Source organism: Microtus pennsylvanicus, chromosome 3, assembly GCF_037038515.1.
Source record: "Microtus pennsylvanicus isolate mMicPen1 chromosome 3, mMicPen1.hap1, whole genome shotgun sequence".
Classification (NCBI taxonomy): Eukaryota; Metazoa; Chordata; class Mammalia; order Rodentia; family Cricetidae; genus Microtus; species Microtus pennsylvanicus.
The window spans coordinates 116,486,557-116,500,960 of NC_134581.1; positions in this window are offsets into that span (position 1 = coordinate 116,486,557).

The following is a 14,404-nucleotide window of genomic DNA, read 5'->3' on the forward strand; positions in this document are numbered from 1 at the left end:
TATAAATGTTATGGGGTAACAAAGCATTTTCAGATTGAATTTATGGCCCACTCCACAGCTGGAATCACATGCTTGGTACTGTTAATTGAGCACACACATACACACACACACAGTTAATCCAATTGGGTCTGTCAATGATATAATTTGAAATCAACCTTCAGAATAATGGCTATTTCAGAATATAAAAATATTTCAAAAATTTGTATTTATATTATATTTTGTAATTTATATTTATATTAATATAAAATTATATTTCAAAATATAAAATCAAACATTATGTAGGTTGACACATGGTCTCTTTGGATATTGTCAACTCTCAGCTCTAAGAGTACCTTACTCATTATGTAATCTACTATATATTTTACACTATTCTTTGAGTGCTTCATTTTACTTCTTTTGATTAAGCATACAAGGACAAGAAGCCAAGGAGGTGGGGGCCAGACCAAGATTCTAGTAACATTAACATTTACTATTTTTATCTTTATCCATTCTTCAATTAATGGGCATCCGGGTTGTTTCTAGGTTCTGGCTATTATGAATAAAACTGCTATGAACATAGTTGAGGGAGAGTATAGAAAGGGAGAACATATGATTGAGGGAGCCATTATGGGACTAGCAAGTAAATAGGTACTAGGGAAATTCACAGGAATCTACAAGGATGATGTCAGATAAGACCCTAAGCAATAGTGGGAAGAATGTCTGAATTGGACGTACCCTGTAATCAGATTGATGACTAACTCAATTTTCATCATAGAAACTACATCCAACAAACTGATAGAAGCAGTTGCAGAGATCCACAGCAATCATTCTCTGAGCTCCCAGAGTCCAGTTGGAGAGAAGAAGGAGTGATAATATGAGCAAAGGGATCAAGACCATGATGGGGATAACCACAGAAACAGCTGACCTGAGATAGTGGGAGCTCACTGGCCCAAACAAGGCCTTCTGATTGTTGATGATAGTTGTGTGGCTTGGGCAATCTGTGGGTCCATTGACAATATGACTAGGATTTATCCCTGGTGGTTGAACTGGCTTTTTGGAACTCATTCTCTTTGGACAGATACCTTAGATATAGCGGGAAGGGCCTTAGTCCTGCCTCAAAATAATGTGCCAGAATTTATTGATTTCCCATTAAAGCTTTACCCTCTCTGAGGAGTGAATGGATGGAGATGGGGATGGGGATGTGGGTAGAGTGGAAGGAGAGGAGAGAGAGGAAACTGGTGTTGATATGTAAAATAAGAAAAGGTTGTTTTAAAAATGAATGAAAATAATAATACTAAAAGAAATAGTAAAAAGTCTAAGCTATTGGCCCATCATTTATAATTTTAAAATTTTCTGATCTCATACAAATGTAGAGCACAATAAAAATAATAAAATAATAATAATAAAAATTCCTGATCCACAGAAAAGTCTATGAGATATTCTAGGCTTGGAAACTGAAGATGGATGCCCCAGTGATGCAGAGGAAACTTGAGGTGAATTTCAAGGCTGACAGCTGTTTGGGTAGTTTCTCTAATTTTGGAAATTGCTGGCTTTGCATTTCTTGTTTGCTTGTTACTTGTTTGTATCCTTCTTGGGTCTTTAATGAGTTTGAAAAATATATAGTTATAGTTTCCCTTGTTACCAAATTTAGAAAGAAAAAAGTTATAAAAAGATGTTAAGTTTATATAGGTCGAGAGGCATAAAACTTTAAGTTGTTTATCTAAGAAAATGGTTTTAGGTCTAAAAAGGTATTATATGTTCATATACAAGTTATGATAGAAAATGGTTTATATATAAAACTTTGGACCCAGTAAACAGGATAGATAATACAGTACTTTCTTCAAATTTACCAAATACATGTGGACTGGTCATTGTGAATGTAATTCTTACCTGATAATTGTCTTTATTGTATATAGTTTTTCTATGATGGAGTTAAAAAAAAATTTTATTCTAACAATACCTGATAATTGTTGTAGGAGGCTGCTTGTTCGTTTCCGACTGCTTAGTCATAAAATAATAACACAGAAACCATATTATTTGCAATACTGTTTAGTCAATAGTTTAAGTATATTTTTCGCTAACTCATATCTTTTTTAATTTTTTATTTTTTTATTGAAAAAAGAATTTCCGTCTCCTCCCAGCCTCCCACTCTTCTCCCCCTCCCCCCACTCCTCTCTTAAATTAACCCATCTCCACTAATCTGTGTATCGCCACGAGGCTGTGATTTACCCTGTAAAGTTCCAGCATCTGTCCTCTGCCCAGCTACAGGGCTTCTCTCCAACTCTGCCCTTCTTTCTCCCAGCATGCACCTAGCTCTGTTCTACATTGTCAGGCCAAGCCAGTTTATTTATTAACCAATGGTATTCACAGCATACAGTAAGGAATCGCACATCAGATAAGTATTCTTATTTTATATAGTCTTATTATATTAAAGTTAAAACTTTTCCTTTTTATTTATTAAAAACAGAGGAAATATTGCAAAATATTTGTTTACACTATGTGGTTGGCTTAATAAAGAGATGAATTGCCTACAGCTAGGTAGGAGAGACAGGTAGGATTTCCATGGAGAGAGAGGAAGCTGAGGAGGGATTGAAGCATACAAATTTCTTGAGAAAGATGCCAATGAGACACGGATGGAGTCAGACATACAGAATCAAAGGTAAAAAGCCACACAGTAAAGCACAGATTACTAGAAAGTATTAATTTCAATAATAAGAACTAGTTAGGAGCAAGATTAAGCTATAGGCCAAGCTTCCATGATTAAGAAGTCTTTTTGTCATTATTTGGTAGCTTACTGGTGAGACAGAGAAAAACTTGCTACAGAATTATACCTGCCTGCACCCAAAGTCCAGGTTTTTGAATATAGAAGAATAGAATATAGAAGCCTAACTTCTACACATTGTATCAGCTCAGAGATAAATCTAGTTATAGGAACTTACTGATTTTTGTTTCTTTTCTATACAATTGAAATACTGAATGAAGAAAGCAGAGCTAAAGGACAATTTCTTCCTTCTCACTAGTCACCAGAACTATAAATAAATTCATTTATCAAAAGATTATAAAGTGTATTTTTCTCTTATGTGGTTGAACCCTATCCATTTCAGAGAAACAGTCGAAAGTCTTATGGGAGTATCACCTTCCTCAACATGATACTGCGCGTCTGTTCTCAAATCGGGGAGTATCAGAATCACCTGCTGGGTACAGAGTTCAGTGGTATTGTGGCAGGACTGGAATCTGCATCTTACATGTCTCTAGAGATGCTGGTGTAGTTTGGAGAGCACACAGGAAATCCCACTGGGCATACGGCCCATGGCAAAGCTAGTCACCCCAAGCAGAAGCACAGAGGCTACTAACCAAGACAGAGGGAAAGAAAACCCCGTTTAAAAAGTGACCTGGAATTTTGAGTTTTTTAAAACCTTAGAATGAAGAATGACTTTAACTTCTTATGCATTGTCATCCAGGAGGAGGCCCATTTAGACCAATAATGACGCCAGAGCGTTTTCCTGCTGGCCTTTTGCCTTCCATTTAAAAAGTATCCATTTTCAAAGAAGTAAAATCAGGTTCTTAAATTTTATTGGTTTCTTTCTTTCAGTATAAAAACTGTCAGTGTGAAACGTGGGTGGTGAGCAAAATCTCCACTGACAATATTTCATAGAAAATACGCCCAGTTCTCTATTTCTACTGACACTCTCACGCTGAGTGTTTTATTTTTGAAAGGAAGGTCAGAGATAAAAAGCAGAGCACTTCATCTTTCTTTGCCAGGTTTTTTTTTTTTTAATGTTACGACAATGTATGCCTTTTGCTTTTTCAGGTAAAGTCAGCTTGTTCTAATTACATTTATAAAACTTATGAGCTTCCCCTGTTTACCTGTTTCAACATTTTTTATTGCTTTGCATCTGGATATCTTTAGGACCTAATATGTAGCCACATGGTTCTGCAAGAATAACATTGCCTGAGCCAATATGTTTTAAAGCTGTGAGAATTTGGATTACCTTTTCCAGATTATGATGACAAGAGTTTTTTAAACATGAGACTATAAATATGGTTTTATTATAATATTGGTAAATATATCTAGATAGGGGAAAATATTACAAAGACAGTTTTATTTCTGTTCTTTGTTCTGATTTGTTTTAATCAGTTATTCTAGATACTTGTATAAAATCTGTGGTCAAACACACGATATATCATCTGTCTTAATTTCTTTTTCAAAGAAGAAAAAGAAGCATTTTGACTCAATTTATGTTTTAAAAACATTGTAATTTACAATTATGTCTTCTAGTTAGCATCATCTCAGTGAAAGGTAAAATTAGAACATTTTCACATGATTTTCCTGTAGACAGAAAAGTCAGTCAAAAGTCATTCTTAAATCAGGTCTGATTTGGGTTTGTCAGGAAAATTACAAAGTCAGCTGCCCTGGTGTGGGCCAAACAATCAGTAATGAAGTATTGTCTTCCTACATGTGATATTTGGTTTGTATGGAGAATTCCTGTTTCTCTGCCATAATTAACATTACAGTCACTTTAATATTAAATTTAAGCTTTAGAGCTTTCATGACTATTGTCCCCAGTCCTTATCATCTAATGATAGCCAGCTGTACTTCATTCCCTATATAACTAGAATGATTTTACTTTGTCATCAGCATAATTGGGAACCAGCACTATGGGAAAGTATCTGTGGTAATTATGGAACCCATTCGAAACTTCAAAACTAAAATGTTTTTCGGAATTCTATAATATCCATTTCTGGGACAAACTCACACCATTATTAATTAATAAATATTCATTAAGGAAAGTTTGCCAAGCCAATATTTTTACATTTGAAATGAACAAAATCAAAAAAATAATAAACTTCAACTTTTGATGTTATACTCTGTTTTGCTAACCAATACTCTACTTAAAATACTTTATTCATCAAGACAAAACTCTATACATTTTGCCTTTGGAAGAGTCTTCTTAGTGTAATCTATTCCTTTTTTATTGATTTTTATTGAGCTCTACATTTTTCTCTGCTCCCCTCCCTGCCTCTCCCTTTCCCCTTCAACCCTCCCTCAAGGTCCCCATGTTCCCAATTTACTCAGGAGATTTTGTCTTTTTCTACTTCCCATGTAGATTAGATCTATGTGTCCTCTTTGTTGTCTAAGTTCTCTGGGATTGTGGTTTGTAGGCTGGTTTTCTTTGCTTTATGTTTAAAAAACACCTATAAATGAGTACAAGTTATAATTGATTTCTTAATCATTTGAATTCACAAGCAGCTATATTTTTATGCCATAATAATAAATAATTTTTGCTTTGCAATTTCCATGTTTTTGTTATTTTTAATCATTAAACAAAATGAGTAACTGTAAGAAAGCTAAAATTATCTAGTTTCTCATCAAAGTTATCACTTCACAATTATGAATCAAGGAACAGAATACTGGGCTCTTTATCATCCATCCTGGCATGTTGAATCACTTTGTCCTGTCACTCGAAGAGGATGTTGTATCACACTGTATCATTCCACATAAACATGAGTTTATGAGTAATCAAATCTTATGCTTGTTATTACTATAAATATCATCATTATTCAGTTTTAAAAATTGAAAATAGATTTTTCTTTCATAAAATAAATCCAAACCAGAGTTTCCCTCCCTCCACTCTTCTTGGCTTCACACACACACGACTTGACTGTCTTCCCCTGTCCCCATTGGCTCCCCCTTTATCTACCATCAAAAGAGCAGGCCTCCAAAACATCCAAATGTGGTAAAATAAAATACAATAGAACAAGGCAAAAACTCTCACACCAAAGCTGGACAAAGCAATTCAACAGGAAGAAAAGGGTCCCGTGAGCAGGCAAAAGAGTCAGTGAAACACCCACTCCCACTGTTATGAATCCCTGAAAAACACCAATGTAACAGCCATAACATATATGCAGAGGACCTGGTGAAGACTCATGTAGGCTCAGTGCTTGCTATTTCAGTCTCTGTGAGGCCATGTGCTCCACGCTTAGTTGATTCAGTGGGTCATGTTCTCCTGATATTAGATATTAGACCTCTGTAAGATGTGGAGTTGGTAAAAAAAAGAAAAAAACTTTTCCCATTCTGTAGGCTGACGCTCTACTACAGTGTCCTTTGACTTACAGAAGCTTTTCATTTCCATGAGGTCCCATTTATTAATTCTTGACCTTAGCACCTGCATCATTGGTGTTCTCTTCAGGAAGTCTTTTCCTATATCAACGTGTTCGGGCCATTTGCTTTTCTATTCTATCAATTTCAGTGAATCTGATATTAATTGTGTGCTTAAACTGGTGCTTAGGCATCTGGGCTTGGGGATGATTATAGTTCTTGATGATTTCTTCATCTTTATTGGTGGGTATTTTATTCCTTGGTTTCTGTTTTCTCTCTGAGTTTTCAGGGAGCGTGATAGCTGTGTGTTACCTCTTTTGTGTTTTCTATGTTTCCTAGGTTCCTGTGTTCACAAAGAATACCTGCTGGCATTGGAGAGTGGTTTGCAAAAGTAGTGGTGGGAAAAATGTTAGGAAAAGATGTTCAATGGGATCCACTGAAGACACAGGTAGAGGGAGAGGGAGGCTGCAGTTTGTTCCATTGCAGTTCTACAGAGAAGACTAAGGGATTCCGTCTGGAGGAACAAAGATGATGGAGGAGGTCTCCTAGCAGGCCACCTAGTTCTCCAGCAGGAATGGCCTGTGGTTGAGCAAAGGTTGTCTGAGTTAGGAGCTAGGACAAATTGATGAGTGGGGGAAGGGTGGTCAGGAGAAGTGTGGGAGGAAGATCAGGAGAGTTGGGGGAGAGAGGATAGGAGTGTGGGAGGAAGGTCAGGAGAGTTGGGAGAGAGAGGATAGGGGGAGTGTGGGAGGAAGGTCAGGAGAGTTGGGGGAGAGAGGGTAGGAGGAGTCGGGGAGGAAGGTCAGGAGGAAGAAGGGGAAAGTGGGGTTGCAGCTGGTATTCTGGTACAGTACTAGTGATGAACCTAAGGGATAGGTTCTGGAATACAGAAAGAGCAGAGAAGGTCTGTCCTTTATTCACTTTAATAGACATTGCGTATCTTTAGTTTTATACAAGTCTAAAGAACAGCTCCTGTTTTAAGTCAAGTACTATATGCTTAAACCAGAACTGGAGAAAATATTATAAATTAGTGTTGACAGAGGTTTCTGTCCCTCCTGGTTCCTCAGCTGATCAGTCCCAAAGAAACACACAGAGCTCTACGTTAATTATAAATTAGTTCACCTAGTAGCTCAGGCTTTTCTTGTTAACTCTTATAGCTTATATTAGCCCATAATTCTTGTCTATGTTAGCCGTTTGGCTTGATACCTTTCATCAGTGAGGCATTCTCATCTTGATTCTTTTGTGTCTGGGTGACAACTGCAGACTACATCTTTCCTCTTCCCAGAATTCTCCTGTTCTTGTCACACTGTCTCTACTTCCTGCCTGGCTGCCCCACCTATACTTCTTGCCCTGCTACTGGCCAACCAGTGTTTTATTAAAAATAATACAAGTGATAGGATAAAAGACCATTGTCCCACAGCAGAACAGCACAGCCAGATAATTTGGGGAGCTTCTAAAAACCAGTGGATGGTGATCTGAATGGCAGGCTTTCATTACTCATTGAAATGCTCCTAACTTCCATGATCATTTTCTGGAGTTCTGATTTGAAAGGTGTAGAATGGGAGCAAGGAACTCCTAACTTTGTAATCCCAAAAGGCAATTACATTGTGCTGCCAATTTAGGAACCATTTTTATTCAGATAACTAGAAAATGGAAACAACCTTGGTGCACAACAGTGGACTGAATGGTTAATGAAAACGCGGGACACACAATGGAAATTTACTGAGCTGTAAAGTAAAAGGAAATTACAAAATTCACAGGCAATGGATAGAACTGAAAATAATCACACTGAATGAAGTAAGCCAGAAACAGAAAGGCAAACACTCCTTGCTCTTTCTCAGATGTGAGACCTACCTTTGAACTTTTAAATTTGTCTGCTTAAGCTGGAGTACCTGAAAAAGCCAGTAAACTAGGAAGAGGCCATGAGGAATTTTAAAGGGAGGTAAGATATGGTGTGTGTTGTTATAGGATGCTTGTTGGTTCCCAGCTGTTTGGCAGCTCAGACCCAAAATAATCACACAGAAACTGTAATAGTTAAATCACTCCTTGGCCCATCAGCTCTAGTTTCTTATTGACTAACTCTTACATATTAATTTAACCCATTTCTATTAATCTGTGTATCACCACATGGCTGTGGCTTATCAGGTAAAGTTCTGGCATCTGTCTTCGGCAGGGCTACATGGCTTCTCTTTGACTGTGCCTTCCTTTCTCCCAGCATTCAGTTTTCCCCACCTAGCTCTGTTCCCCTATAGCTCTGCTATAGACCCAAAGCAGTTCCTTTATTAACCAGTGGTATTCACAACATACAGAGGGGAATCCCACATCAGGTATGAAGAAGAAAGATGATAAAAAATGGTAAAATGGGCAGCAGGTTTAACCTTATCATGGGGTAAAGAACAGAGCAAATAAATAATGTGAAGAGGAATAAATAACACTAAAGATCTTTGAAAAAACATATGAAAACCTTATATTTTAGAAGCTTTTAAAGATGTTTTTAAATTTATTTTTTCTATGTGGATGTGTTTTTGCCTGCATGTGCACTACAAGTGCACCCAGTGCCCACAGAGGTCAGAAGAGGGTGTGTTAACCTCCTGGTACTCGAGTTAAAGATGGTTGTGAGTTTCCATGAGGGTGATAAAGCCTGAACATGGGTCCTCTGCAAGAGCAACAAGCACTCTGAACCACTGAGACATCTCAGAGCCCCAAAAGCTTTTTGAAAATGTAATGCCAAATGGTCATCCCTGAATACATATATATGAGTAACATTGTAAAGATTATGAAGGTTCTACTTATGTGTTTTAATACATATGAAAATATGTACATATATTTAGACAAGCACATACATAAAAATTCATATATATGTATAAAAACAAAGAAATATGAGGCTATACTTTGAAAAGTATATATATATACATATATATATATATATATACATATATATATACATATGAGGGTTTGGAGAAACAAATGATTGGGCAAGTTATGTCATTGTGTTACAATTTCAAAAATAAAAGAAATAATGTTATTAAACTTCGACACATAAACACACACACTCACACATCCTTCAGGATTCTTTAAATCACACACATGAAAATATTTAATCATGAAAAAGTCAAGGGAATTTTCCTGTTCAGTTCCCTAAACTTTCACCATGGCAATTTATTTCTTCAGAACTTTCCAGAATTCAATATTGAAATGGAAACATTTTCAAGAAAGGCTGCAGCTGATAAAAAGCAGTATAATTCAAGACCATAACTAATTCTGTGTAACTGGAGAGATTTGAGATGCTTAGGGACTGAGGGTAATAATGAGATTAAATTCGTTTTCACTCCAATAAATGTATTGGAAAATGTTAAAACCCAGAAGGGAGGTAGAGAAGAGAGTCTTTGGCCACATTATGAGATGTAACTATAAGAGCACCACAATTGTGACTGTAAATTTTTCCTAATTACAGAACTTTGTGCAAAACTAAGCCTAAAACTCATCAGAAAAGCAAATCACTTTTCATTAACTACTCCAAGATTATCTAATTTCTCATTTCAAATAGACTGTCCTCTGTATTGGAGATATATGCATATACCAAGCTCAAAAGATGTTTAAAACACTCAATAAATACCTTGTACGAATCCTGTTCAAATACACTTATTGAAATAAATGATGACAGGTTGTTAAAATTTTCTCATTAATGTCACTAGCCCTGTTTCTTTTATATGTTTAATCACCTTGATGTCACAGAATATTACTTTAACTATGTAAAGATAAGAATGTGTTATGTTGTGGAATAATACTTTAACTATGTAAAGGTGTGGTACATTTGTTTCACCTTGCCTGCCTACCATGCTTGATTGGTCCAATAAAAAGCTGAAAAGCCAGTATTTAAGCAGTGATGGATAAGCAGGACTGGCAGGCAGAGAAAATAAGTAGGAGGATGAATTTATCCTTGAGAGAAAATAAAGGAGAAAGAGAGGAAGATGCTGGGAGCCAGTCAGCCAGGCAGTCACCAACGAGGCAGACATGAAAGAATCGGGAAATTAGGACACACAGAAGGAAAGAAATGAAAAAAAGCCCTGAGGCAAAATGTAGACGAAAAGAAATAGGTCAAAATAAGTTATAACAGCTAGCAGGACAAGCCTAAATTAAGGCTGGGCATTCATAACAATAATAAGTTTTTGCCGTGATTTTGGGGCTGTTGGTCCAATAAAGTCTACTACACATTGCCTAATATTAGCTTTACTTTAAAGTTGTTATCCTCCTTGTGACAGTTCATTCACCTGTTGCAATTAACTTGTTTGAAAGCTATCCTAATTAAGAGAATAAGAGGAACCATTCCATTGCCATTTGGTCAATTCAGAGAAAATACTCCATTATCTATTCGATCCCGATGAGTTCAAAGTTGTGTACCTTTCTATCTTAGTTCATATTACCAATCCAAAATTATATCTATTTAAACCTAAAAACACTTTTTGATGAACAATTTATGTTTTTGTTCTTATAAACTTCACATGTCTTATATAAGATACTTTTCTGTTTATTTAGCTTCTCTAGGATTACTAATTATAGGCTCAATGTCCTTGGTTTATGGCTAGAAACCAAATATGAGTGAGTACATCCCATGTTCCTCTTTTTGGGTCTGGCTTACCTCACTCAGGATAGTGTTTTCTATTTCCATCCATTTGCATGCAAAATTCAAGAGGCCCTTGTTTTTTACTGCTGAGTAGTACTCTAATATGTATATATTCCATACTTTCTTCATCCATTCTTCCATTGAAGGGCATCTAGGTTGTTTCCAGGTTCTGGCTATCACAAACAATGCTGCTATGAACATAGTTGAGCATATACTTTTGTTGTATGATATGGCCTCTCTTGGGTATATTCCCAAGAGTGGTATTGCTGGGTCTAGGGGTAAGTTGTTCCCGAATTTCCTGAGAAACTGCCATACTGCTTTCCCAAAAGGTTGCACAAGTTTGCATTCCCACCAGCAATGGATGAGTGTACCCCTTTCTCCACGACCTCTCCAACAAAGGCTATCATTGGTGTTTTTTTATTTTAGCCATTCTGACAGGTGTAAGATGGTATCTTAAAGTTGTCTTGATTTGCATTTCCCTGATCGCTAAGGAAGTTGAGCATGACCTTAAGTGTCTTTTGGCCATTTGAAGTTCTTCTGTTGAGAATTCTCTGTTCAGCTCAGTGCCCCATTTTATAATTGGGTTGATTAGCCTTTTACGGTCTAGTTTCTTGAGATCTTTATATATTTTGGAGATCAGACCTTTGTCAGTTGCGGGGTTGGTGAAGATCTTCTCCCAGTCAGTGGGTGGCCTTTGTGTCTTATCGACAGTGTCCTTTGCTTTACAGAACTTTTCAGTCTCAGGAGGTCCCATTTATTCAATGAGGTCCTTAATGTCTGTGCTGCTGGGGTTATACGTAGGAAGTGGTCTCCTGTGCCCATGTGATGTAGAGTACTTTCCACTTTCTCTTCTATCAGGTTTAGTGTGTTCGGACTGATATTGAGGTCTTTAATCCATTTGGACTTGAGTTTTGTGCATGGTGATAGATATGGATCTATTTTCATTCTTCTACAGGTTGACATCCAGTTTTGCCAGCACAATTTGTTGAAGATGCTCTCTTTTTTCCATTGTATACTTTTAGCTCCTTTATCGAAAATGAGGTGTTCATAGGTTTGTGGGTTAATGTCAGGGTCTTCTATTCGATTCCATTGGTCGACTTCTCTGTTTTTATGCCAATACCAAGCTGTTTTCAATACTGTAGCTCTGTAGTAGAGTTTGAAGTCAGGGATGGTAATGCCTCCAGATAATCCTTTGTTGTATAAGATTGTTTTGGCTATCCTGGGTTTTTTGTTTTTCCATATAAAGTTGATTATTGTCTTCTCCAGATCTGTGAAGAATTTTGATGGGATTTTGATGGGGATTGCATTGAATCTATAGATTGCTTTTGGTAGAATTGCCATTTTTACTATGTTGATCCTCCCAATCCAGGAGCAAGGGAGATCCTTCCATTTTCTGGTGTCCTCTTCAATTTCTTTCTTCAAAGACTTAAAGTTCTTGTTAAATAGATCTTTCACATCCTTGGTCAGAGTTACCCCAAGATATTTTATGCTATTTGTGGCTATCGTGAAAGGTGATGCTTCTCTAATTTCCCTCTCTGTTTCCTTATCCTTAGTGTATAGGAAGGCCACTGATTTTTTGGAATTGATCTTGTATCCTGCCACATTACTAAAGGTGGTCTGGAAAAGCCTGGGATAAAACCAGACTCTCTGAACATGTTGGACAATTAGGACTATTGAGAAATCAAGAACAATGGCAATGGGTTTCTGATCCTACTGCACGCACTGGCTTTGTGGGAGCCTAGGCAGTTTGGATGCTCAACTTACTAGACCTGGATGGAGGTGGAGGTTCCTTGGACTTCCCACAGGAAGTAATAATATTAATAATAATCTTTGCTCTTCCAGTTTGTACAGCATGCTTTCTGCAGTGTGTGCAAGGGCAGTTTCTTACCCAAATGGTTAGCACTGCCGTGATGAAAGCAAACTCCTTCATTGCCCATCATCCTTTTTTGAAGTAGATTGGTGCTGCCAGGACAGATATATCTGTCATGAAAAGCCCTATGTTAGTAAACATCTTAAATGTCATATTCTATAAGTCTCTGAAGAATTTGAAGATCACCTATCTATCTATATATCTGTTGAAAACATACCTTGAGAATATACCTTACATAACTACAAGTTTGATTGTTGTTGATGACTAACTACTAACCTGCATTCTTTAATTATCCTAGACAGTTTTCAATATTAAATTTTAAGGATTAGAACTTTATATTGCATTTTCAAGTGAACTGCATAAGTTCAATACCTTTTTCAGGAGTAGAAACACACACACATATATATATATATATATTATAGCAAAAATAACTTTACATTTGTATTAATACATGAAAGTCCATACCATAATAAAGTATTTGAGATGAATACCTGTCTTTTTATCCTATATTCCTATATCTCCACTAAATAATGACAAACATCAATAGCCCACCAAATGACTTAAAACCACTTACTCTACCTCTTGGGAATATGGTTGTTGTGTTCTTTAGAATGCTTCCTGATGTCTGGAGGCAGTAGCATTCCCAGGGGACCCTGAGACAACTGAGATAATGGTCAAGTCCTAAGAAAACTAGCAATAATATTTATTTGTCCAGTCTCCATGTAATGGGAAAGTGCAAGGGTTATCTAAAGTGCTGGCTAGACTAGTCTGTGAGGTTGGACCATGTTAGCTAGCAGCCTTGAAGTTGGACTGTATAACAAAACCCCTATCCATGTCATATGAAAGGATGGCATGTAATAATATCAGGATAACTCTGTAATGAACAAGAATTATCATGCCTCATCCAGTCTCAGAGATGCTCCCATGTCAAGGGATCAACATATATGCCACTTGACTTGTTTATGTCTTTATGTCTGTAGCCAAGATCTTTAGATGATGCCCACTAGTTAAATCTTGCCTCTATTAATATTGAAAAAATACACAACCTTTCATCTCCTGTGGAAACAAAAGCATAACATCTGCCTCAACACAATATACTTTCTGAATTCCATTTTAAAGTTGACACCCCTAAAGTAACTAGGTTAGTTTAATTCAGGATTTCCTTTTACAATTCCATGTCTCTGTGCAGATGCTCTTCACTCATCTGCATTCAAAAAATTCAAAGTCAACAAAGCACCATAAATGACCCAGACTCCCTGTGGATTTCCAATCTTTATGTGGCTTGTTCATTTTACATTACTCTACTCTTTCTTTAAATACTTTATTTACCATTTTTAAGCTATTGATTTTTTCCTATGACTGTCTATTTCCATTTTATCTTCCTTCTTAAGCACCTATGGATACCTAAAACTGTTTAAAGATTTTTGGGGGGGGGTCTGTAACTGTTTTACTATGCACCTGTAACATTCTCTGGTCACATGACCCAAACCTTAGACTGCTAAGCAGAAGCCAGATCCTCCACCATGTAGCTCTGGCTGTTTGCTCTGACCTCTCTTCTGATTCATGAGAGTCAAGCTTAGGCAATGATGAGAGCTGTGATTACCTGGGAATTGCATTTAAGTGAGAGCAGCATTCGAATTCCCAGATCTAGGAAGTTCGTGTCCACACTGAGGCAGACATTATGACTTAGCTTCTTGTAGCTTCTTGTTTCTACGTAGCCTGCCAGATTCTCAAGTGCAGGACAGAGCAGAAGCCATGTCCCGTTTTTGTTTGTTTGTTTGTTTGTTTCAGCTTTCTGGAGCTCTATCTGGAAATTTAGGACCAATGGTGG